The 23,942-nt window shown below is 40.6% G+C and overlaps 1 protein-coding gene and 1 long non-coding RNA gene across 9 annotated transcripts in view; one reads left to right on the forward strand and one right to left on the reverse strand.

The window, feature by feature from the left end:
* LOC122559526 (metabotropic glutamate receptor 8) overlaps positions 1-23,942 on the forward strand; it is a 443,931-nt gene that overhangs the window by 132,725 nt on the left and 287,264 nt on the right. The gene's annotated exons all lie outside the window — the stretch shown is intronic.
* LOC122559528 overlaps positions 1-23,942 on the reverse strand; it is a 118,427-nt gene that overhangs the window by 11,963 nt on the left and 82,522 nt on the right. For all 5 annotated transcript variants that reach the window (XR_006314452.1, XR_006314451.1, XR_006314450.1 and 2 more), the window contains one exon: positions 22,750-22,891. This is a non-coding gene — a long non-coding RNA (uncharacterized LOC122559528). The remainder of the gene's footprint in view (positions 1-22,749; positions 22,892-23,942) is intronic.

A 23,942-nucleotide genomic window follows, 5' to 3' on the forward strand; every position in this document is an offset into this window, starting at 1 on the left:
GGCATAGATTCTAGACCAGTTAGGCCTGTATCCTAAAGACAGTCATGTAACATCATGACATGCACCATTCTAGAAACCTGTCTCATCTTCAATCACTCAAACTCTCTGTGTAATGATTACATATGCAAGTCAGTGATATTGTAGCCATGTAAATATTTAATGTAGTTAATAAACTTCAAGACATCTGTCTCAGTAAGAATCTGAATCTCTGTGGTATATGTTATCTGAGCTAACATAAAATTAGATTTAGGTTTATCGGCTGTGAATTCAGAAGCCATTTTTGCATAGTGGTAATGGAAATCTGAAACTACTTACCCTTACCTTCCCCCTTATCCTGAGCTCTATTACCCCGCCACCAAACTGAAAGACTTTTATGCTGGGCCAAATAAATTCTCCATGACTCAGATGGTCAGATTTTAATGCATTAACAATATTGAGGAACATAAAGCAAAGGGAATCAAATTAAAAGTGTAGAGATAAAATACGATCAATTGATGAGCAAATCAGACCCAAGAGGTTGAATTATCTTCTCCATTTCCTGCATTCCTAGCGATCTAGCTATATATTCTTAGAACAAAAGATGTACATAATGCTTCTACCTTTGCTCCCTTCCCAAGCAACCTTACATATAAACTATTTAAATTAATGTTCTGTTTTGATGTTGGGCAGCTGCCGTTCTAGAATATTAAGCAATCAACTTACAAGTGTCTCACAAAATTAAAATTGGCTATCTGAAAAACCAGCATTTTATGTAGTTAACAAGTGACTTCTATTTCAACACACAAAAGCTATGCTCAATCACTTTACTTTCCATGTCCATATAATATACAGTTTATTATTATTCATTCATGGGAGATGGATTTCGCTGCGGGGCCAGAATTTATTGCCTATCCCTAATTTCCCTTGAGAATGTGATAGTGAGCTGCCTTCTTTTCCATGTGGTGTAGATGCACCCGCAATGCTATTAGAGAGGGAGTTCCAGGACTTTGACCCAGTGATACTGATATATTTCCAAGTCAGGATGGTGAGTGCTTGAAAGGGCCCTAGCATATGGTGGTGTTCCCATCTACCTTTTGTCCTTGTTCTTCTCAATGTTGGAAAATGTTTAGTAAGGGACTTTGTCGCTGGGGAAGAAATTTGTTCAGGTGGTCGGGATCTTGTTAGCAGGCCTGGAGAACTGGCAAGAGATTCTCTCTGTTTCTTAAAGGGAAGTTTGCCAAACCCCATGTTAATCAGGCATTGGCAAGGCACTGTTGGTTCTTTCCTTGGGATCAAGACTAACATGGACGGGCCAGTGAAAGCTGCTGCCATTCAAAGATCATTAGGTCAGGCTGTCAGCGCATCACCAAGGAGGCAGTGGCTGCTCATGGAAGTGCAGCCCTGAAGTCCCAAGAGTACAAAGGACCACTGGACATAGGTGAAGGATGTGATGGGATTTGGAGGCTTCTCTGGTTGAGGGCAGGTTGTGGGTAGAGATTGGCAAGATGTTTGGAAGCAACAGAAGGTGCCCCTAGTGGGCATCTCCTTCCTGATGTCTAGTCTCTTGAGTCGCAATGATTGCCTTTGCAAAAGCAATCCCACACCCTTGCCACCCTATCACCCTACCAAGTTGACAAGCTGCCCATGGACTAGGGCAGTCGCCTGGATAGTGACTGGCCACTTAAAGCAGTGTTAATCCCAGTGCTGGTGAGGTCCTTAATTAGTTCTTAGTTGGCCATTTAAGGACCTCAATTGGCAATGGAATGGGATGTTTGAGCATGGATCTTCATGGTTGAGCATGGGCCTTATTGTCTAGAACTTTATTCTGGCAGAGGCAAGAAAGTAGTGGAGTTTCAGTATATCACCATCCTGCTTAATTAAATATCTTTCCCCCTTCCAAGCATGACATCAGTGTTCATTGGATTCCATTTGGATTAGCAGGATTCAATTTTTCAGAAGTAAAATGGTGTGCTGTCTGGTGAACAATTTTATATTTTCAGAAGTACAGGTATATTACATTTTATCTTCTTGCTACTGCAGTGTAACAGTGGAATATCAGTTTAGATTATGTAATTACCTTATTGGGACATGAACCCACAATCTACAACTCGAATGAGCGCTATACTGAAGCAAGGCTGAAACTGGAGTCTAATATAAATCTTATGGTAATCATCATCCCTTGTTCAGTAATATAAGACTGAAATTTAATCATAGCAATGTCTACAGGGAAATTTAATTGTGCATAATAGGAAATCTATTGCAGAGGCAATCCAGAGTCCATCCTGTGAAATTGTTAGTTAAAATACATTTATGTGAAGGGCCAATGTGGGCTTTTAAATACTCCAGTTAAATCTTTAAACAGAATGTAGATACGTGCATAACGTCTTCTGCAAATATTCAGTAAGTATATTGCTATTACTGAAACTACTTGCAGTGCTGGCATATGCAAGAGTTTGATAAGGCTGCAAAACCCTTTTTTCAACTTATGTATTTAACTTATAAGACAGTTATCAGAATACACAAACATGTCATAGTTATAGACACTAGGATGTGCTTCTTGTCTGTAGTTCCTCAATAGTGATTTAAAACAGGTGCTATGGACCATTTGTTCATTCCTGTATCCCACCAGCCTCTATTCTGTACCTAATTAACATTGCTGTAGAATTTTCTGACTCTGTGGAGGATGTTATAATGGAGATTACACAGATAGATATCAGATGTCTTTGTTCACAGAAATGCTGCGGTTGCTCAGAATACAGATGTGTGACTGTCTATCCCCTCAACTAATAAAATAAACTGCGATTGCTGCTTCCAATGCTGTCATTTAATTGCCGCTTGTCTTCAAGGGACAGGCTTGTGTTGTCAAAGTTTTTCTGAATAAAACGATGTTGCTGCTTCAGACTGTTGTTAGTAATATACATTTAATATACAGTATGTTTTATACTGTACCACACAGGGTTAAATGGCGCACCTGAATGGGCTGGGGGGTGGGGGAGTTTCCAGATTTCTCATGAAAAGATGGATAATTGAAAATGCAGTTCTCTGGAAAGATAAACGGGGGATGGGGTGGGGTGGTGAAATCTCCCGACTCCCCATCTAACCAGCCTGTCCCTGATTCCTGAAGAAGGGCCTATGCCCGAAACGTTGATTCTCCTGCTCCTTTGTTGCTGCCTGACTTGCTGCGCTTTTCCAGCAACACATTTTTCAGCTCTGATCTCCAGGATCTGCAGTCCTCACCTTCCCCTGTCCCTGGTCTCATCCCAACATTTACAATGTGGCTTATTGGAATCCAGCAGAAATCCCCGGGATGATGCAAAGCTGCTCTCAAAGCATTGAGTCAATGCAAAAATCCCACTTTCCTTCTTCCCAAACAGACTTTCCATCCCTCTTGGAATAAAAGGGGAAACTTCACCATCACACTGATACTTCCATTCTTGTTGGTCAATTCTCCCGATCAACGCTTATATTCTTGTTCTTTCATCTACGTTTTGGCACCACTGTGCTGTCTGTTACTGGTTTCCTCCCAGACTGACTGCAAGAATTCACAAACCTCTACTTATGGGGCGTTAACATTCCAATGATGGAACTAGTGCCACGTCAAGCCGTTAAATTCACAACAAATACAGTGAATCGACAAATTTGAGCTTCTAGATGGATCAGGACCCGCCAATGGGAAAGCGCTGCTCCCTTAACCTGTAACATTCAGAGCTTTTCTTATTGTTCTCAATAGCTTTACATTTTACTTGCTCTGTTAAAATTGCTTCTGATTTTAAGCCTCCATCAGTGGTCAGTCTTTCTGCATCTGGCTCTACATGAGCTTGGTTGAATGGCTGTCTCAATAAATTAGGCCCTAATGGAGAACTGGGCACAAGGGTAGAGCACACAGTTGCTGTATTCTGCAGAAATTGACCCAGAGAACAGCAGCCCTGAAAAATCTACCCTGTTCTCTGAAAGACTGATGATCTTTTACAATCATCCGGGAGTCACAATACTCAGTTATTCAGAGTACAGAAAGTATTTTCTTGTATCCACTGCTATCTTTCTCGACATTTTTATCTCGAGAAATAGTGAAGCTTGCTTTTCTTGTAAAGGTCTCATCAGAAGTTACCATGGAAACAAAGAACCCTAATGCTTTTTTTTCTTCCAGTAGTTATTATTGTATAAGGTTACAAGGGTGAAAGGTCATGAGTTCTGAAAGGGTGAATGTTGGAGGCTGCATTAAGCTCCACTCACTTTGATGATGCTATCAGGCTTGGGTGGGGATAATGCAGAATGTCTTAGGATCTTGTTGAGTGAAGATCTAAATCCAAGGATTTCCTCAAAGTCTTAATAACAGTTTAATTAATTTAATGAACTAATGTAACTTCTACCTAATTACTAATGTGATAAACTGCACCTTGTTACGAAAAGAGACCGTGACTCACCAGTGGTTATCCCTGTACGCCTATAAACCAAAATAATTTCTTAAATCCATTCAAGGAAAAAGAAATGTTGGCAGTATCTAGAATACTTCACATTTTCAGCATTTAAAATATTGCCAATTTGATGAGGATTTGGTAATGTGACTGGCATGACTAACCTTTCTGGGATGTTTCTAGTTTTATTTTAGTGCCTGTTGACAGAAAAGAGGTTGAAATTTCTGCCATTCGTCGATGGCTAGTTTGAAACTAAAGAGGAAAATTGGTTTGCCCTGAATCCAGTACTGGGTTTGCGATGTGTGATAAACCTGTGATAAGCCATTAATGATGATCCTGGTGTGCAGTCCATATCTATGTATATTGTTCTGTGATTCCATGGCTCAGGTATGTGTGAGATGTGCACTGGTTGAAGATATCCAACTGTACTGAAAATCAACCAGCATCCCTTAAAGGGGATGACCATTTTGAATAAAGCTACTGCACAGGGAAGACTCTGCGCAGAAAGAAGGGTGGAAAAGGTACAATAGACCAGATTGTAATGTCATGGTTGTCATGCAGCACTGGTGATCTTGGTTGGAAGGTGAACAAAAGAAAAAAGATCCTCTTTTCTCTGGAGATCCTCCATATAGAATCTGTGTAGAAAATGGGAGGTTTGAGGAGGGGCATAAAACAGGAAGGTACTGTCATCCTGAATATTCTTAGTGATGCCAAATAAAATGCCTTAGACATTGCCCGTGGGACTGGGAGCATCATTTCCTCAATAAGCTCAGGTATTGCAGCTATGCCTGTGCCACCACTAGCTCTGGTTCTTCTCCATCCAGTTATAGGCCACATTGTCCTGCAAGCGAGAAGGAAGAATGCTGATGGTTGTGTTTGCGTGATGGTTCTGGCATAACTGAGCATCTGTAGGCCAGTGGAGGCATCAAGAGGTGGGATATGCTGGTGGAACTGGAAGGGTGAGGTGGGATATCTGAATGCACAGCCTGAGTCCCTATGCCAGGAACAACAGAAAACCTGGCATCCCTTTCTTTTCCCTGTTTCTCCATTGTTGATTTCCCCAGAGTCAATCTTATATAGACAGCCATTGCAACTTCTGTATAAGAAGTGCACACGTATTGTAAGAGAGTCAGCTGTGATGAAGAGGCTGAGACTATCTGAAAGATATGCTTCTCTGTCTCCTGCTGAGCTTGCAGCCAATTAGCAGCATGTTTGATGTTAGATAGCCTGCAAGTTTAGGTAAGAGGGGCAGTGCGAGGTTTCTTTGCTGTTTGTATCAAATAAACGGGGCATGGATTAATTGTAAATTGCAGCCACATGCCTGAAGATAGGAGCAATCCATTTTAGATAGATTTCACACTCTGATGCAAGGTTCCAACTTCATTCAAATGTTTAATTAACAAAAATATTTTAAAATAAATCTCAATACAAATTATCATGGTTTCTTAAACACTGTTGAATCCATTGGTATCGGTGTGGACTCCGTGGGCTAAATAGCCTATTTGCACACTGTAGGGTTTCTATGATATCTATAAAACCATTCTTTAGAGAAAGTCATGTGAAAAGAATTACTACAAAGTACAATTTAAAACTATAATTACAGGAATCAATAGCAACGATGCGGAGATAGTGGCACACTGGTAATATCACAAGGCTAGCAATCCAGAACCCTGGGCCAGTGCTTGGATATGAGTTCAAATTCCACCGTCGCAGATGGAAAAATTTGAATTCAGTAAAAATCAGGAATATTTGTGAAAATAATAGAAATTGAGAAATCCCGCTTTGCAGGAACAAAATCACTTTCAAGTCCACTGTCTGAGTGAACTTACTATTTGTTCATGGGATGTACATGTCACTGGACATTTATTGCTCATCCCTGATGGTTTAAGAGTCAACCACGTTGCTGTGGGTTTGGAGTAACCTGTAGGCCAGATCAGGCAAGGATGATATATTAAAGGGCACGAGTGAATCAGATGGGTTTTATGACAATTGCCAGAGGTTATATAGGCATAATAAGTGCTAGCTCTCTATTCCTGATTTTTACTGAATTCAAATTTTGCCATCTGCGACGGTGGAATTTGAACTCATATCCAAGCACTGGCCCAGGGTTCTGGATTGCTAGCCTTGTGATATTACCAGTGTGCCACTATCTCCGCATCGTTGCTATTGATTCCTGTAATTATAGTTTTAAATTGTACTTTGTAGTAATTCTTTTCACATGACTTTCTCTAAAGAATGGTTTTATAGGTATCATAGAAACCCTACAGTGTGCAAATAGGCTATTTAGCCCACGGAGTCCACACCGATACCAATCAGTGTTTAAGAAACCATGATAATTTGTATTGAGATTTATTTTAAAATATTTTTGTTAATTAAACATTTGAATGAAGTTGGAACCTTGCATCAGAGTGTGAAATCTGCTCTCTGATCATGAACAAATGAACAAAATAATGTTAAGAAATCTTAACTACATTTCTATTAACTAGTGTCAATAATTTATAATGATTAAAGCATTATACAATGGAAAATCAAAGGTATATTTCTGCTTTTGAAGTGAGACTAGACTCAACTTTTTTGGTTAAAGGCCACATAAACAGATGCTCACTGATCTCAGATGTAAGTTGCTTCTGGGCAGCATTTGAAGTTAAGTGAGCAGAGAACTAGATGAATAGCACTTTCAATGAAATGGGCACACAGATCAAAAAACAAGCATGTAGAGCGAAAGAGTGGATGACTACTAGACAATCCAAGGAGACCACACGGATGGTATAGGAATCCTCAGAGTCGACTCACTCACTAACTACTTTTTCATTTTGAATACTAATGAGGGTGATTTTATTTTCATCAGAGGAACATTACACGAGTTGAGTTGTGTACTGCAGGGAACTCAGCTGGACAGTTTGGTTGGAGGAAAAGTGGTTGGGCATTCAATGATTAGAGGAACATGCAGGCATTTCTGCAGCTGTAGGTTCTTGGGTGCCTGGACCAAAATGTCACAGGATTGCTACACAATGTTACTTTAGAGAGGGGTGAAGAGCTCAACTTGACATCCCTATCCTTCTCTGGACCTGATTTGACCCTACCCTTCTCACCAGACTGACTTGACCGACCTGACCCCCACTCACCCTTTCCTTGTTGCTGCAAGACTGAACCACCCCGTTTAACACCCATCCTACTCAAAAGACTCATTTTCTCCCACCCACCCTGACTTACCCTAGCTACTACATCACTTACCTTGCCACCTTGCACACTTGGCACCCTTTCCACTTTCCATTTGGTATTCTACCCACCTGGCACCCTACCCATTTCCCAGCTGATGCCCTACTCAGCTGATACCCTACTTTCCTGGCACCATAGCCCCTGCTGTCAGAATAGAATCAGCACAAGACTGCCACTCACTGGAAAATCTAACCTAATATTCTCATGGTGAGGCTAACTAGTGCTGGCAGGAAGTGTTTAGCTATTTAAGCAGTTGGGAACCTAAGACCGAATTCAGAGAGAGTAAAAACAAAGCTGATTATAAATAGCAGAAAACTTGTAAGTGAAAATAAAAGGAAGCAGAAACAATGTTGATTAGAGTCAAAATACAAAATAGTGTTAAAAGGGCAGAATTAAAAGCATTCTATCGGCATGCATACAGCATTCATTACAAAATAGGTGAAGAGTTGGCACTCGTGAAAGTAATATGGTATGATTTAATTGTATCACAGAGATGTGGCTTAGGGGTGACAAAGACTGGGAACTGAATATTAAAGGACATTCAATGTTTAAGAAGGATAGGCAAAAAGGAAAGTGAGGTGAGGTAGTGTTGAAAAGAAATGAGGCAATTGCTACATTTATGAAAGGTGAACTCCAATCAGAAGAATACGATGCAGAATCTTTTTGGGTGGAGCTAAGAAACATCAAGAGACTGCGGACATTGTTTGAGTGGTTTATAGGTGATGAACAGTAGTGTTAATTTAAGGCATGGTATAAATCAGAGTATTAGAGGTGCATGTAGCAAGGGGAATGCAGTAATCATGGTTGACTTCAATCTACATATAGAATGGGTAAATCGAATCGAACATTGCGCTGGAGGAAGAATTCCTGGTATGTGTTAGGGGTTTTTTTTCTGCAGAGGAGAAGGGCTTATGCCCGAAACGTCGATTCTCCTGTTCCCTGGATGCTGCCTGACCTGCTGCGCTTTTCCAGCAACACATTTTCAGCTTTTTTTTCTGCAGCAATATTTGAGGAACAAACTGGAATAAAGATGATTTTAGATCAGGATGATAGTGGAGGGCTCAATCCTAACACAGAATCTATAGCAAAAATTTACAGTGTGATGTAACTGAAATTGTACATTGAAAAATTGATTGTTAAGCCTTTCATCTGTTAGAATACAGTGATAGTTACAGTGAAACTATCACTGTATTCTAACAGATGAAAGGCTTAGCAGACAATCAATTTTTCAATGTATAATTTCAGTTACATCACACTGTAAATGTTTGCTATAAATTCTGTGTTAGGATCGAGCCCTCCACTATCACCTGATGAAAGAGCGTCGCTCCGAAAGCTAGTGGGCTTCCAATTAAACCTTTTGGACTATAACCTAGTGTTGTGTGATTTTTAACTTTGTACACCCCAGTCCAACACCGGCATCTCCAAATTGTGGCTTACAAAGGAAGTTAAAAATAGTGTTATATTGAAGAATGAGGCCTATAATAAGGATTGAGTCAACTTTAGAATGGACAGTAGTCCTCCCTCTCCCCAGACCGGCAGGGGATATGTTCTAAGACCTACCACGGAAGCCCGAAACCGCTATACAATGTGCAGCGAATCCATACATTTAAATGGGAAATTTACCTTCCCAGCAGCCCCCTGTTCCCTGGTTCCAGAAGGTTCCCTATTATATGTTTGGGCTGTGGTAAACCGTGGGTAACTAAAACCACGGAAAATGATTCCGTGGATACAGAGGATCAAGAAACTAATTAAGAAAGAGTGAATAGAATATGTATGTAAAATAGCAGGAAACATGTAAATGGATTGTAAAAACTTCCATAGGTATTTAAGAGAGAAAAGAAAAATAAAAAAAAAACTGCATTACAGGCAGCAACAGGTGAATTTATAACAGACAATAGAGAAATGGTAGACAAAATAAGGCAGTACTTTGTACCTATCTTCTTAGCGAGAGACAAAAGAAACATCTCTGAAATAGTTCAGATCCATGGTCTAATGAAACCGTGGAACTGAAGGAAATTTGTATTTGTAAAGAAGTAAGTTTGGGGTAAGTTACTAGTGTGGATTGAAGATTAGTTAACAGGCAGAAAGCCAAGTGTAGAAGAAAATGGGGATCATTCTTAGGATGGCAGTCTGTGATCAGAGTGGTACTATAAAGATCAGTGCTTGGGCCCCAGCTGTTCGTCCATATAAATGGTTTGAACATGGGGCTAACTATAATATTTCCCAACTTTCAGATAATGTAAAACTTGGTAAGTGTGAGAGTTTTAAGGAGGCTGCAAAACGGCTGAGTTACTGGGCAAGAGCATAACAAATAGAATGTCCTTTGATATAGTGACAAATAACAGACTTGTGAGGAAAGTTTTGGTTTATGGTATCAAAAACCACAGTAGTATCTTAGATACAATTTGGCTGAGTGATAGGAAACAGAGAGCAATGGATGTTTTTCATGCTGGATGAAGATTTGTTGTGGAGTTCTTTGGGGTTGGTATTGAAACCCTTCTTTTTCTGATATATATTAATAATTTGAACCTTGGTGAGAAGGGACAATTTTAAATTATACAGATGACACAAAACTTGGAAGAATTATAAAATGTGGGGAGGACAGTGTGAAAATCCAAATGGATATTGACAAGTTGGTGGGAGTGAACAGATAAATGGCAGATCAGGTACAATGCAGAGATATGTGAGGTGATGCATATTGATGGGAAGAACACTGAAACACAATATAAATAATGGTTACAATTCTAAAGGTGCTGCAAGAGCAGAAGGACCTGTGCACAGGTCATTGAAGGTGGCAGAACAGGTAGAGAGAGCAGGGAATAAAGAATACAATGTCCTCAGCTTTATGAGTAGGGGCAGAGGATGTCGGAACAAGGCAGTGATATTGAACTTGAATAAGCAAAAAGCCACAAAATGTGATGTCGTACTCCCCACCTGCCTGATGGGTGCAGCTCCAACAACACTTGAAAAGCTTAACATCATCCAGGGCAAAGCAGCCTACTTGATTGGCACTACATCCACAAGCATCCACTTCCTCTCCCACTGACACTCAGTAGCAGCAGTGTGTACTATCTACAAGGTGCACAGCAGAAATTCACCAAAGATCTTTAAATAGCAATTTTCAAATCCATGACCCAATCCATTTAGAAGGACAAAAGCAGCAGTTATATGGGACCAGCAGCACCTCCTAGTGGCATTCAAAAGGGCATTGGATTATTATTTGATGGAAATAGTGTGCAATGATGTACAGGAGATTGGCACTAGGTGATGTTGCTCATTCGGAGTGCCAGTACAGACATGATGGGTTGAACGGCCTCCTTTTCTGTAACTTTTTGTTTCTTTTGTTCAAGGCAACACCACACTCTAAAAGTTTTAAAGGCAAGTGTGACCAAAGTGGGTAACACGGGTGTTCAAGGAGCATAGATTTCAAATAATTTGCAATGCTAAATGTGCGTGGAGTAAAATTCTGTATTTAATTTACATGTGAAGTACTGGAACTCCTTCCAAGTAGTGACAAATTGAATGAATGAGGTGGTGAGCACAATTGCTAAAATAGGTTGTCAACAAGGATTTCACGATGAAGCACTAATCTAAAATTTAAGGCGTTACTTTTAAGATGGATAAAAGAGAAAATGCAAATAATTTGTTGCATGTCAGTGAGCGTTGGCAGGAAAAGAAGTTAATGCTCCTCCTGGGAATCTTTACCAGTGCCTGCTTTATTGTAACGAGAAGCTGCATTTTTACTTTTATTTTGGATTTCCAGCACTTGTATTTTCTTTGTGTTTCACTGATTAAATAGCTGCAGAGTGGGTTGATGTGGAATAATCAGAAGAAGTGGGTGGTGGGTGCGGGACCAAGTGTAGTCTCTGCTGGAATGTGGGAAACTGCACTAAAGTGCGTGGCATTCTTGGGAAAAACTATAGCCAATTGTGGAACACAAATTAGTCCTGTCTGCTTCTCACTGCAGCTTGGAAACAGATCTTAGGTTGAAAAGAGAAAGAAAGGGGCTGATATTTGGGATGGTAGGCTTCTTTAGAAGGGAGGTGGCTGTGGTATAAACAAACAACTCCAGAGGACACAACCTTTTACCTTCCCACTTCAGATTAGAGAATGCGCCTTAATAATTGTATGCTTGCACTAAATCTAATAAGACCAGCTGGTTTAAAGCAAAAATAAATCAGGTAAGATTGTACAGCTTAGCTCAACCCTCAGGCACCTGTCCACAAACAAACATTCATCCTGGGAGAGTTGCATCAAATTAAACCGAATTGTTATTTTATGTGTGAGACGTGATAAGGAATTGTTTAGGAGTTTGGTGAATGGAGATTCTGAATTTGGGTAGGTTATAATTAAACATATCCCCCAAGGTACTGAGGGTACAGCTTTTCACAATATTTACAAGTCACTTTTTGAATGAATGGAGAGCCCTATTCTATGATCGCTGATGGCACAGACTCAGGTGGTGCAGTCAATTGTCGAGAGTGGGATGCTGGAAAAGCACAACAGGTCAGGCAGCATCCGAGGAGCAGGAGAATCGACGTTTCTCCTACTCCTGAGGAAGGCCTCTTGCCCGAAACGACGATTCTCCTCCTCGGATGCTGCCTGACCTGTTGTGCTTTTCCAGCATCCCACTCTCGACTCTGATCTCCAGCATCTGCAGTTCTCATTATCTCTTGGTACAGTCAATTGCCTGAGTGGGAACAGAAAGTTCCAAGGAGACATTGGTAGATTGTGAATATCCAGAGTTGGGGTAGTTGGAATTTAAAGAGGAAAGATGTAAGGTCAACTACTCTGGAGTTCAGTACAATACATCAGAATATGTTATTAAATACTAGAAAGTATGAATAAATAGAGATTTAATGGTCCAAGTTCAGAAATCACTAATTTCCACTAAATCACTAAGATCCGACTTGGAATACTGCATTCAATTCTGGCTACTTGTAGTTTAAATAAACCAGAATGTTACACAAGTTAAATAGGTTAAATGATAATAGATTTAATAGATTGTGCTTTTATTAACTTCCATTCTTGAGTATGGAAGAATAAGGGGTGATATAATTAAATGTCGTAGAAGAATTTGATTGGCTAGATAGAGTAGAGGGAGTTTGAGTGGTTGCAAAACTCGGCTGTTCAAAGGTCATGCCTGAAACTACTTTTTACACAAAGTATAATGAGAGCTGGAACTGTTCCCCCAGGAAGCCATTGATGTAGGTGAATTAAAAATGTCAAAACTGCATTTGCTAGAGTTGACATTGTCTCAGTGGTATCAGGGCAAAAGTCATTGAGTGGCTCTAGAACATTGTAAGTAGTAGAGGAGGGGGGAAAGGGGGCGTTTGGGGGAGATGGTGTAACAATTGTGGTCCACATTGGAATCAATGACATGAGCAGAGAAAGGGCAGTGGTCCTGTAGACCTAGGTAGGAAATTAGCAAGTAAGACTTCAAAAGTAGTAATCTCCAGATTACTCAATTTGCAACAGGAGGATAAAGCAGATGAATTTAGATCTGCAAGGAATGTGCAGGAGTGAAGGCTTTCGGTTCTTGGGATATTGCTACCAGCTCTGGGATTGATGGGACCAGTAAAAAGCAGATGGTTTGCATTTGTGCAGAGTTGGGTCTGAATTGCTTGCAGGGCATTTTTCTAATACTGTTGTGGAGAGTTTAAACTAATTTGGCAAGGGCATAAGAACCAAAAGATAATTTTGAGAGGAATATAAAAGTGCACAGAATACTGGGAGATTGGGCATTAGGGTAGGGAATAATAAGTTATGAGATGAGGTCAGAGGAAGGAGAAATTAATAGTGTGTGAATTCGGGTTATTGTGCATGGGTAGGAATGCATGGAATGTGGTAAATAAGATTGGTGAGTTGCAGATGCAGAATGGCTTGTGGAAATAAGTTGATTTTGTTCTTATAAGGACATGGCTTAAGGAAGTGTATGACTGTGTGCTAAATATTCCTGGAATTTTGGAAAGATTGGAATGGAAGAAAACAGGGATAGGTTGTGATATTGATTGAGGAGATCATTGAAATGTTGATGAAAGAGGTTGTCTCAGACGAGTCAAGGACAGAACTGATTTGGCTGGAGCTACGGAAGAATAAATGTGCATTGAATTGCTTACTGTAGGCTTTAGGCCACCAACTAATGGAAACGATGAACAATTTTGCAAAGAAATTAGAGAGAGGCATAGAAATTATAGAGTAGTCATAAATTGGGAACGTCAATTATTCTAATATGTACTTGAATGGTAATAACATAAGGGGCAGAAAGGGATAGGAATTCCTATAGGCATTCAGGAAAAATTGTCTGCAGCAGTGTGTTTTCAGTCTAATGAGAAAGAAGGCACTACTAGACCTGGTCCTTAGAGATGAGGTAGGCCACATAGTTCAAATGTTCATAGGAGAACAATTTAGGTATAGTGCTCATTGTGTCAAAAGGTGACTTTGGAAAAAGACAATGAACAACCTGGAGGACAAAAGTAAACAGGGCTGGAAATGTGTTGCTGGAAAAGCGCAGCAGGTCAGGCAGCATCCAGGGAACAGGAGAATCGACGTTTCGGGCATAAGCCCTTCTTCAGGAAGGTAGCAAGTCTGTTTGAGGAATCCTCCCTCAACAAGGATTTCAGTGAGTCCCTCTCTCACTGCACACCCCAGGTCAACTCCTCTGCACAGAAGCTCTTCAGCCACCTTCTCAAACAGACTCGCTATCTTCCTGAAGAAGGGCTTATGCCCGAAACGTTGATTCTCCTGTTCCCTGGATGCTGCCTGACCTGCTGCGCTTTTCCAGCAACACATTTCCAGCTCTGATCTCCAGCATCTGCAGACCTCACTTTCTCCTCAAAAGTAAACAGGGGTAAAGTCAACTTTAATGAGATAAGATGTGACCTTGGTAGAATAAATTGGAGCCAAAGGATGGCGATGAAAAATAGCTGAACTATGGGCAACCTCCAAAGCAGAGATGGTTTAGGCACAGTCAAGGTATATTCCTTCAGAGGGAGAGATAGGTGAAAACAAAACAAAGCTCCCTAAATGACAACAGATGAAGAAATTAGGACAAAGAAGAAGAAGTGTGCTTATGACAAATGTCAGTTAGAAAGTTGAGCTGGGACGAATGTTGAATGAAGAAGGGTCAGAGGGGAGGTGAAAAAAATGTAAGAAAAGCAAAAAGGAAGTTTGAAACAGGCTGGCAGTTAAGATAAAAGGGAATCTCATAGTCTCCAATGGCATTAAAATAGAAAATAGATGTTAAAAAGAGGTGTATGGACAAATAGGGGCAAAAATGGATTTATATGTAGAGGCAGGGGTATGGCTGAGGAGTTAAATGAAAACTTCACACCCGTCTTCTCCATGAACGAAGATGCTATCCACATCATGGTGAAAGAAGAGTTATTTTGGTCACTGTTTGCAATTGATAAGGAAAATGCTCTTTATTTAAATTTGATCAGACAATTGGACTGGATAGGATGCAACCAAGGATGGAAGTGAGAGTAAAATATGTGGACATACTGGCCATAATTTTACAGCTTTCCTTGGCCTCAGAAAGTAGTGCTTCTTTGGAGAAGACAGCCATTACAATCTTGTTCAAAAAATAAGCTGCAACAATAAACCCAATAACTTAAGCCAATCAGTTTGACTTCAGTGATGACAAAACTTCCAGAAACATCAATTAAGGACAAAGTTAACCGACAAATGGACAAGTGCCAGTTAATTAAGGAAAGCCAGCATTGATTCCTTAAGGGAAAATCATGTCTTACGAACTTGCTGGAGTTTTTGAAGAAGTAGCAAAAAGAGGGCGATGATGGCAATGTTATTGTTAAAGGCATTTAATGTTAATGTTTTTGCTGCACAACAGAGATGTAAGCAAAGTAATCGCTCATAGAATGAAAGTGCCAGTAGTAACACAGATACAAAATTGACTGAGTGACAGGAACCAGGGAGAAATGTTGATGAATGTTCTTTTGGATGGAGGAAGGTTAGGAGTGGAGTTCTGCAGGAGTGAGTGTTGGGACTGTTCATTTTCTATATTAATGACTTCAACCTCCGTGTACAATTGCAAAACATTTTAACCTGTGAGGAGAATAATGTAGAAAGGGTTAGAGCTGTTGGATTGGTGAACTGGTGCTGGATGAACTTCAATGCAGAAATGACTGAGGTGTCAGTGAGAGTGCTCTTTGGAACCAGTATTCATAAATCTATTAGTTTTTAAATAGTTATGGAAAAAGATAGACTTGATCTAAAAGATGAAGTTCTAAATTGGCGTAAAGCCAATTTTGATGCTATTAGGCAAGAACGTTCAAATGTTGATTGGGAAAAGTTATTCTCAGATAAAAGGATGGTTGGAAAGTAGGAAGCCTTCAAAAATGAGATAAAGAGAGTTCAGAGGCAGTATGTTCCTGTTAGTTTGAAAGGCAAGGCTGGTAGGTGTAGGGAATGCTGGATGACTAGAGCAATTGAAGCCCTGGTCAAGAAAAAGGAGGAGGCATATGGCAGGTATAGACAACTGTGTTGAGAGAGTAGGAGTATACTCAAGGGAAATCAGGACGGCAAAAAAGAGACATGAGATAGCTTTGGCAAATAGGTTAAGGAGAACCCAAAGAGATTCCACAAACACATTGAGAGTAAAAGAGTAACTAGGGAGAGAATAAGGTCCCTTAAGGTCGTTTATGTGTGGAACTGCAAGAGATGGGTGAGACACTAGCTAGGTATTTTGTGTCAGTGTTGACTATGGGGAAGGATTTGGAAGGAAGAAAGTTTGGAGAAATAAACAGTGCTATCTTGAAAAGTGTTCATATTACAGAGGAGGTGGTGCTGGAAGTCTTAAAATGCATAAAGGTGGATTAATCCCTACGACCTAATCGGATGTATTCCAGAACTTTGTGGGAAGCTGGGGAAATAATTTCTGGTCTGCTTGCTGGGATATTTGGATCATCGATACCCACTGGTGAGCTGCCAGAAGATAGGTGGGTGGCTAATGTGCTACCATTATTTTCAAAAGGTGGTAAGGAAAAGCCAGGGAATTACAGATCAGTGAGCCTGACATCAGTGATGGGTAAGTTGCTGAAGGGGATTCTGAGGGACAGGACTCACATGCATTTTGAAAGGCAAGCACTGATTAGGGATAGTCAGTAGGGCTTTGTGCATGGGAAATCATGTCTCATAAACTAGATTGAGTTTTTTGAAGAAGTGACAAAAAAGAGTGATGTAGGCAGAGCGGTGGAAGTTGTCTGTATGGACTTCAGCAAGGCATTTGACAAAGTCTCATATGGCAGACTGGTTAGCAAGGTTAGATCTCATGGAATGCAATTGGATATAGAACTGGCCAACCATTTGGATATAGAACTGGCCCGCAGGTAGAAGACGGAGGGTAGTGGTGGAGAGTTGTTTTGCAGACTGGGGGCCTGTGACTAGTGGTGAGCTGGAAGGATTGGTGCTGGATCCACTGCTTTTCATCATTTATATACATGATTTGGATGTGAATATAGGAGGTACGATTACTACGTTTGCAGATGACACCAAAATTGGTGGTGCAGTGGACGGTGAAGATGGTTATCTCAGAGTACAATGGCATCTTGACCAGATTGGCTATTGGACAGAGGAGTTTAATTTAGAAAAATATGAGGTGTTGCATTTTCATAAGGCAAATCAGGGCAGCATTTACACATTTAATGGTAGGGCCCAGGGGATTGTTACCGAACAAAGGGACCTAGGGGAGCAGGAGCATATTTCCTTGAAGATGGAGTCACAGGTAGACAGGGTAATGAAGAAGGCATTTGGTACACTTGCCTTTATTGAATAGTTCATTGAGTATAGGAGTTGGGATGTCATGCTGCGGCTGTATAGCACATTAGTTCGGCCACTTCTGGACTACTGTTTTCAATTCTGGTCGATCTACTATAGGAAAAATGTTGTTAAACTTGAAAGGGTGCATAAAAGATTTACAAGGTCGTTGCCAAGGTTGCAGGTTTTGAGGTATAGGGAGATGCTGAATAGGCTGGGGCTATTTTCCCTGGAGCATCAGAGGCTGAGGGGCGACCTTATAGAGGTTCATAAATCATGAGGGGCATGGAGAGTGTAAACAAATAATGTCTTTTCTCCCTATGGTAGGGGAATTGAAAACTAGAGGGCATAGGTATAAGGAGAGAGTGAAAAGACATAAGAGACCTAAGCGGTAACCTTTTTCACACAGAAGGGTGGTGAATGTATGGAATGGTCTGCCAGAGGAAGTAGTGGAGGCTGGTACAATTACAGCATTTAAAAGGCATCTGGTTGGGTATGTGAATAGGAAGGATTTGGAGGGATGTGGGCCAAATGCTGGAAAATAGGACTAGATCAATTTAGGATACGTGGTCGGCATGAATGAGTTAGCTGAAGGGTCTGTTTCCATGCTGTACATCTCTATGACTCTAAATGTGAGGTGAGTCACATGGAGAACATGGAGGGATCATATAAAACAAAGGTCACCACTCTAAAGAGGGCAAAGGAACAGCCAAGTTCAGAGCACTGTTAATAAAGCAGTTAATAAAGACTCCTTGGTTTTATTAATAGGGACATAGAATACAAAAGCAAGGTGGTTATGTTGAACTTATATAAAGTTGAAAATCACATGACGCCAGTTTATAGTCCAATAGGTTTATTTGAAGGTATAAGCTTTCAGAACGCTGTTCCTTCATCAGATAAACCTGTTGGACTATAACCTGGCGTCGTGTGATTTTCAACTTTGTCCACCCCAGTCCAACACCAGCATCTCCACATGATGAACTTATATAAAACTAGTTTAAACTTAGCAGAAGTGTTGCATCTAGTTCTAGTTCCAGGGATGAGGATCTACAAAGATAGATTGGAGAAGTTCGACTGTTTCCACTTGGAGATGAAAAGGTTGAGGGAAGATTTGATTGGGAAATCAGAATTATGAGGGACCTGGACAGAGTCAATAGGGAGTACAGATGACAATAATCAATCAATCAATCAATCATGAAAGGATTGAGAACAACAAGCACGGATCCAAGTAATTAGCAAAAACAGTATGAGCGGAAGTTTTTCCATTTGATAAGCAGTTCGGACCATTACAACATGAGGCAGGTCAATCAGCTCCTCCCAAAGGGAGTTTGACTGTTATCCAACAATTGCAAAGTTTAGCATTGTAAGGAGAAGACATGGAAAATGGTACCAAATGAATTTGTCATTTGTGAAGCCATTTCAGGCATGATGGGCTGAAAGCTTCATTTTGCCTTATAACAATTCTGTGACACTGTGGATTTGAATCATCACAGAGCTAATCTGGTCAGCTATAGCTTGTTTGAATGGCAGAGAAGACTCAAGGAGCTAAATTGATCAATTCCTCTCATTTAACATGAGAGAATTACTGAAGCACATACCAACCTAAATCTTAGAAAAAACTTTATTTTGTCACAATTACCAATTGTGAAGGGTGTTGTTCATAATAGTTCAATATTTACTTTGTTATTTAGAGTTACCAGCATGATGACAGAACTGACAGGTTAGAACTATTAAGAAGAATGAGAAGGCAGGGACTCAATATCTTTAGAACGAAGAAGATTGAAGGGTAGCTCAACAGAGGTAATCAAAAAACTACAAAGGGGGGCCGAAAGGCTTGTTCCTGGGCTGTAAATTTTCTTTGTTCTTTGTTATTTTTCTTTGGTTACAGAGGCAAGCATTGCAATGATATGGCTAAGTCCATAAATATAAAGTGGTCACTACTAATTCAAAATGGAGATCGTCAGTGAACAAAGTCATTAAGAAAATTAACATAGATGCATTTAAAGGGAGGCTCGATAAACATGAAGGGAAAGTGATGATGAAGGGTGAGTTAGGAGGAGGTGGTTTATACACAGCATAAACACTAACACAGACTAGTTGGATAGAATGGCCTGTTTCTGTGCTTCTGCTTTTGTTCCTTGGTCAATAGGACTTTTTTTTGTTAAGCAGGCTGTTTCTAATTCTTTATAGCACCATCTGGTAATAGTCTGTTCTACTTTTGTTTTCATTGCTCACAGAAGGCCTGCTGACATTAATTAGCAAGAAATAGTTACATATAGCCTCCCGACATGATTAGTCTTCAGGCAATTTCATTAAGTGTTTCAGTACAAAAGCTGGTGATTGAAGAACATATTGTTTCAACTCTTCAAAGGTTCCATTATTGGAAACTTTCTACGAACTCAATGTTGCCTCATGTTTTTGGTGTTGGTAACAGTTCATGTGGTTCTAAGTTGTGATTCTTCAGACTAGTGAATAGCTTCAGCTCTTTCTCTGCTTTAATTTAATAGAATATAAAGAATCTGATCGCCTGTAATATGTATTCTTTGTAGTGAAAAGAGTAAATGACATTCAATGAAGAGGAACTCCAAGATGAAGTTAATTTCATAAAATTTGAAGCAAAAAATGATAATCATTCTACCAATCTACAATTTCCAACATAACATTCCTTTTCATTGCTTGACTTAGGAATGGATAAATCATTAATAATAAACCTTTTCACGTTCTTTTTATTGCTCGACCATAGGAATGGATAAATCATTAAAAATAAACCTTTTCATGTGTCTTTCTGCTCCAAGAATTCTTCTCTTGCACAATCCCAAAAGATAACATTTTACATAAGATCATTCATGCTTGGAATGAAGATGTTGACTGGAATCCAAGGAACAGGCTACCTTAATCAAACTCAGTCTTTGCAATCCATTTCTGCTGTGCTTTGGTCTCTGTGAGATTCTGTTATAGTCAGAGCTGCAACATTGATCAAGAACCATGCCGATGGCATATGGAAGGATCAAACACAGCTCAATTTGCATCCTCCTTTCTTGTATATGTAATTCCTAATTATGTACTGTATCCCGTATATTATGAATAAAGAAAGGCATAATAAGCTCAATTTTATTGGCATTCCTGACCAGATATAGCTTTGAAGCTGTATCCAAGAACATATTTTTAAAATGCTCTCAGTGTAGGCACTACATCTTGTGGTTTGGAATCAAGGGATTGTTGGGTGGTGTGGGCAGTCATTCTAAGTATCACCTTGGTTACTTTGCCTGGTTTTAGTGTCCACAAAGGTACTGCTTTCACAACTGTAACAAAACCACTCTGGAAATTGTGCTGGGTATTGTATGGGTGTGGATAGTTGGATAAAGAACTGAAAGAGCTAAGTATATCCAATATAACTGAATCAGGAATGACTTTTAAATTTGACCAAGAGCACAGCTTAGTTGAAATGCAAAATTATTGAGGTGTCACACAACTGTGAAGTGAGTTACAAACCCTATTTTAAGACAACAAGAACAATATTGATTCAAAGTTCCAGGCAGTGCAGTTTGCCTTTCGAAAGTCAGTGGATGGACATTTACCAAGTCACTATGATTCTAATGCCAAAGTCTTAATCTTTTACATAAATGAGTGAGCATTAGTACCTTCTCAGGCATAACTGAGCACACAGCTGCTGGGCTATTGGTAAGGTCATTGATGGTGGAACTGTTATAATGTCAGAGGGCTGTCAGTTTTGGACAAATCTGATTTCAAATGAAGGAAGACTTTTTAAATTTTTCCAACAGTAATTAGAGCAGAAACCAACGGGAAACTGGCATTTCAAGCTGCATTGGGCCCTACTGCAGATATAATCCAACCATTCAAATGCACATGTATTATGCTGATGTCTCTGTTCTACTATCCTGATTTACTTCTGTAAGGTACTGTTTCTTTGGTTAGCACACAAAACAAATGTTTCACTCTATCATGGTACATGCGATAGTAATAAATCAAATCAAATCAAAATTTATCCTACTCTCCCTGTGATGCCTGCAGGAAGAGGGATGCTACAAGAAAGGCCTGCCTCTGATTTATATTTGAATCCAATTATGTGGAAGTGCCCCCGAGGCTTCCAGCCTCATACCTGATGAAGGGCTCCTGCCCGAAATGTCGATTTTCCTGCTCCTCAGATGCTGCCTGACCTGCTGTACATTTCCAGCACCACTCTAATCTTGATCCAAATAAGACACTCAATTGCACTGGTCACACAGCGACACCCATAACCCAAGAATGATTTTCTTAATAAAATGCTGAGAACGCTGATGAAGGGTGGCCTAGTTAAAGGTGATCTTGCAATCATTGAATTGACTACAGCTGAAAGGACAGCTCCTCTGATAGTGCTGTGAGTTCAATTTGGCAACAGACTGCATTTTGGTGAGAATTTTGATGCTTACTTTGGCATCAGCCATTCCTTTTTGAATGTGTTTATAGAATCATACAGCACGGATTGAGGGTCCTAGCAAGAATTGTTCAATTAATGGCACTCCCCCACTCTTATCCTATAGCCCATGCAAATATTTCCTATTTAACCATGTGTTCAATTAATGTTCAGAAGTCATTTGTGAGACTTCTTGCTGTTCTTCTCAGGCAGTACATTTCAGATCATTGAGTTAAAGAAGGCTTCATGTCCTCTCTATTGTCATTTGTCTTAAATTTTTGTCCTTTGGTTTCTGGCTTTGTAGCCAGTGGAACCAATTTCTCTCTATACTGACAACACCTCATAATTTTGCATACATCAATCTCATTTGAACAGTCCTTGCTTGAAGTAGACATGCTATTGTTTTGGAGCTGGTGCATGTTGGGATATTAGCCACAGAGGATCATGTGCCTGTTGCACAGTCCACTCTATTTTCTGTAGAACAGATAATCTTAGTTGTCAGAAGATTACTTAGGTTAGCAGTGAGGAGTGATGAGGTCCATGAAGAGTATTCAGTATGTGCTCCCTATATGCAATGCTGTTTCATGGGCCAAAAGCAGGAATAAAGACACTTTGGTCTTGTTCATTCTGAGATGCAATGGTCCCAATACACTGTGTGTAGGATCATAGTTCCTTTGGTTCTGTGAACTCCTGCAGCCTCAGGAGCTTATGCAGCAATGGTATCTTGTCTGATATTGTATTAGAAGGTTGTGGAGTTTTCACAGTTGCTTAGATCTTTAGGTTTTATTGGGGCTGCTGAATTCAAGTGGCTAGACATTTAACTTGTGGATCAGGTTAACACTAGCAGTATGCACTCCGTGTCCGAGCTGAGGTAGACCTCCTTGCTCTACCTATGGTAAAATATCTCAGTTCTTTGTTGTGCTTCACCAGTAATTACCAAGGACATACCTTCAGAAGAATACTTGCAGCCCAATGTGCTATCTTTGAATTTCTGATCAGTCATGAATAGGCATTGGCTGGGCTTGCAATGTTGTCACTTTTGTGCTCTCCAGCTATGGGGCAGAAGCAAAATCCTGCAGATGCTGCAAATCTGGAATAAAAGCAAAACATAATTGAAACGCTTAACAGGCCAGGAAGCACCTGTGAGTAGAAAAACAAAGTTAGTGACCTGAATTTTATCAGTCTCTGGAAGGCAGCTGCCGGGATAGTGGGGTGGTGGTGGTGTGGGGGCACTATAATAATGGGAAAATATTGTGGGTCAGCCCCTATGAGTGAAGAAACCATTAACTAAATGGAGGCAGCCTGCCTGGTCAAACAAAGTGGACATAAGCAGGGAAGGCATGCCCCCAGTATGTCAGCTAGCTCTCGGGGTTTCCACTTCTATCTTGGCCCTCTGAATTTTCATTTTGTTGAAATAGCCTATCTTCTGGGGTCCCTTGTGTGAGACCAAGGCACATGGTCATCATAAGAGAGTATGGAGAAAGTGAGGACTGCAGATGCTGGAGACCAGAGTTGAAAAATGTGGTGCTGGAAAAACACAGCAGGCCAGGCAGCATCCGAGGAGCAGGAGAATTGACGTTTCGGGCATAAGCCCTGGTCCTCACCTTCCACCCCACCAACCTCCGGATACATCGTATCATCCTCCATCATTTCCGCCACCTCCAAACAGACCCCACCACCAGGGATATATTTCCCACCCCACCCCTATCAGCGTTCCGGAGAGACCACTCCCTCTGCGACTCCCTCGTCAAGTCCACACACTCCCACCAACCCAACCTCCACTCCCGGCACCTTCCCCTGCAACCGCAAAAAGTGCAAAACTTGTGCTCACACCTCCCCCCTCACCTCCCTCCAAGGCCCCAATGGATCCTTCCATATCCATCGCAAATTCACCTTCGCCTCCACACACATCATTTACTGTATCCGCTGCACCCGATGTGGTCTCCTCTACATTGGGGAGACAGGCAGCCTACTTGGGGAACGTTTCAGGGAACACTCCTGGGACACCCGCACTAACCAACCCAACCGCCCTGTGGCTGAACACTTTAAGTCCCCCTCCCACTCTGCCAAGGACATGCAGGTCCTTGGCCTCCTCCATCACCAGACCCTGACCACACAACGCCTGGAGGAAGAGCACCTCA

The sequence above is a fragment of the Chiloscyllium plagiosum genome, chromosome 19 (genome assembly GCF_004010195.1).
Source record: "Chiloscyllium plagiosum isolate BGI_BamShark_2017 chromosome 19, ASM401019v2, whole genome shotgun sequence".
Taxonomy (NCBI): Eukaryota; Metazoa; Chordata; class Chondrichthyes; order Orectolobiformes; family Hemiscylliidae; genus Chiloscyllium; species Chiloscyllium plagiosum.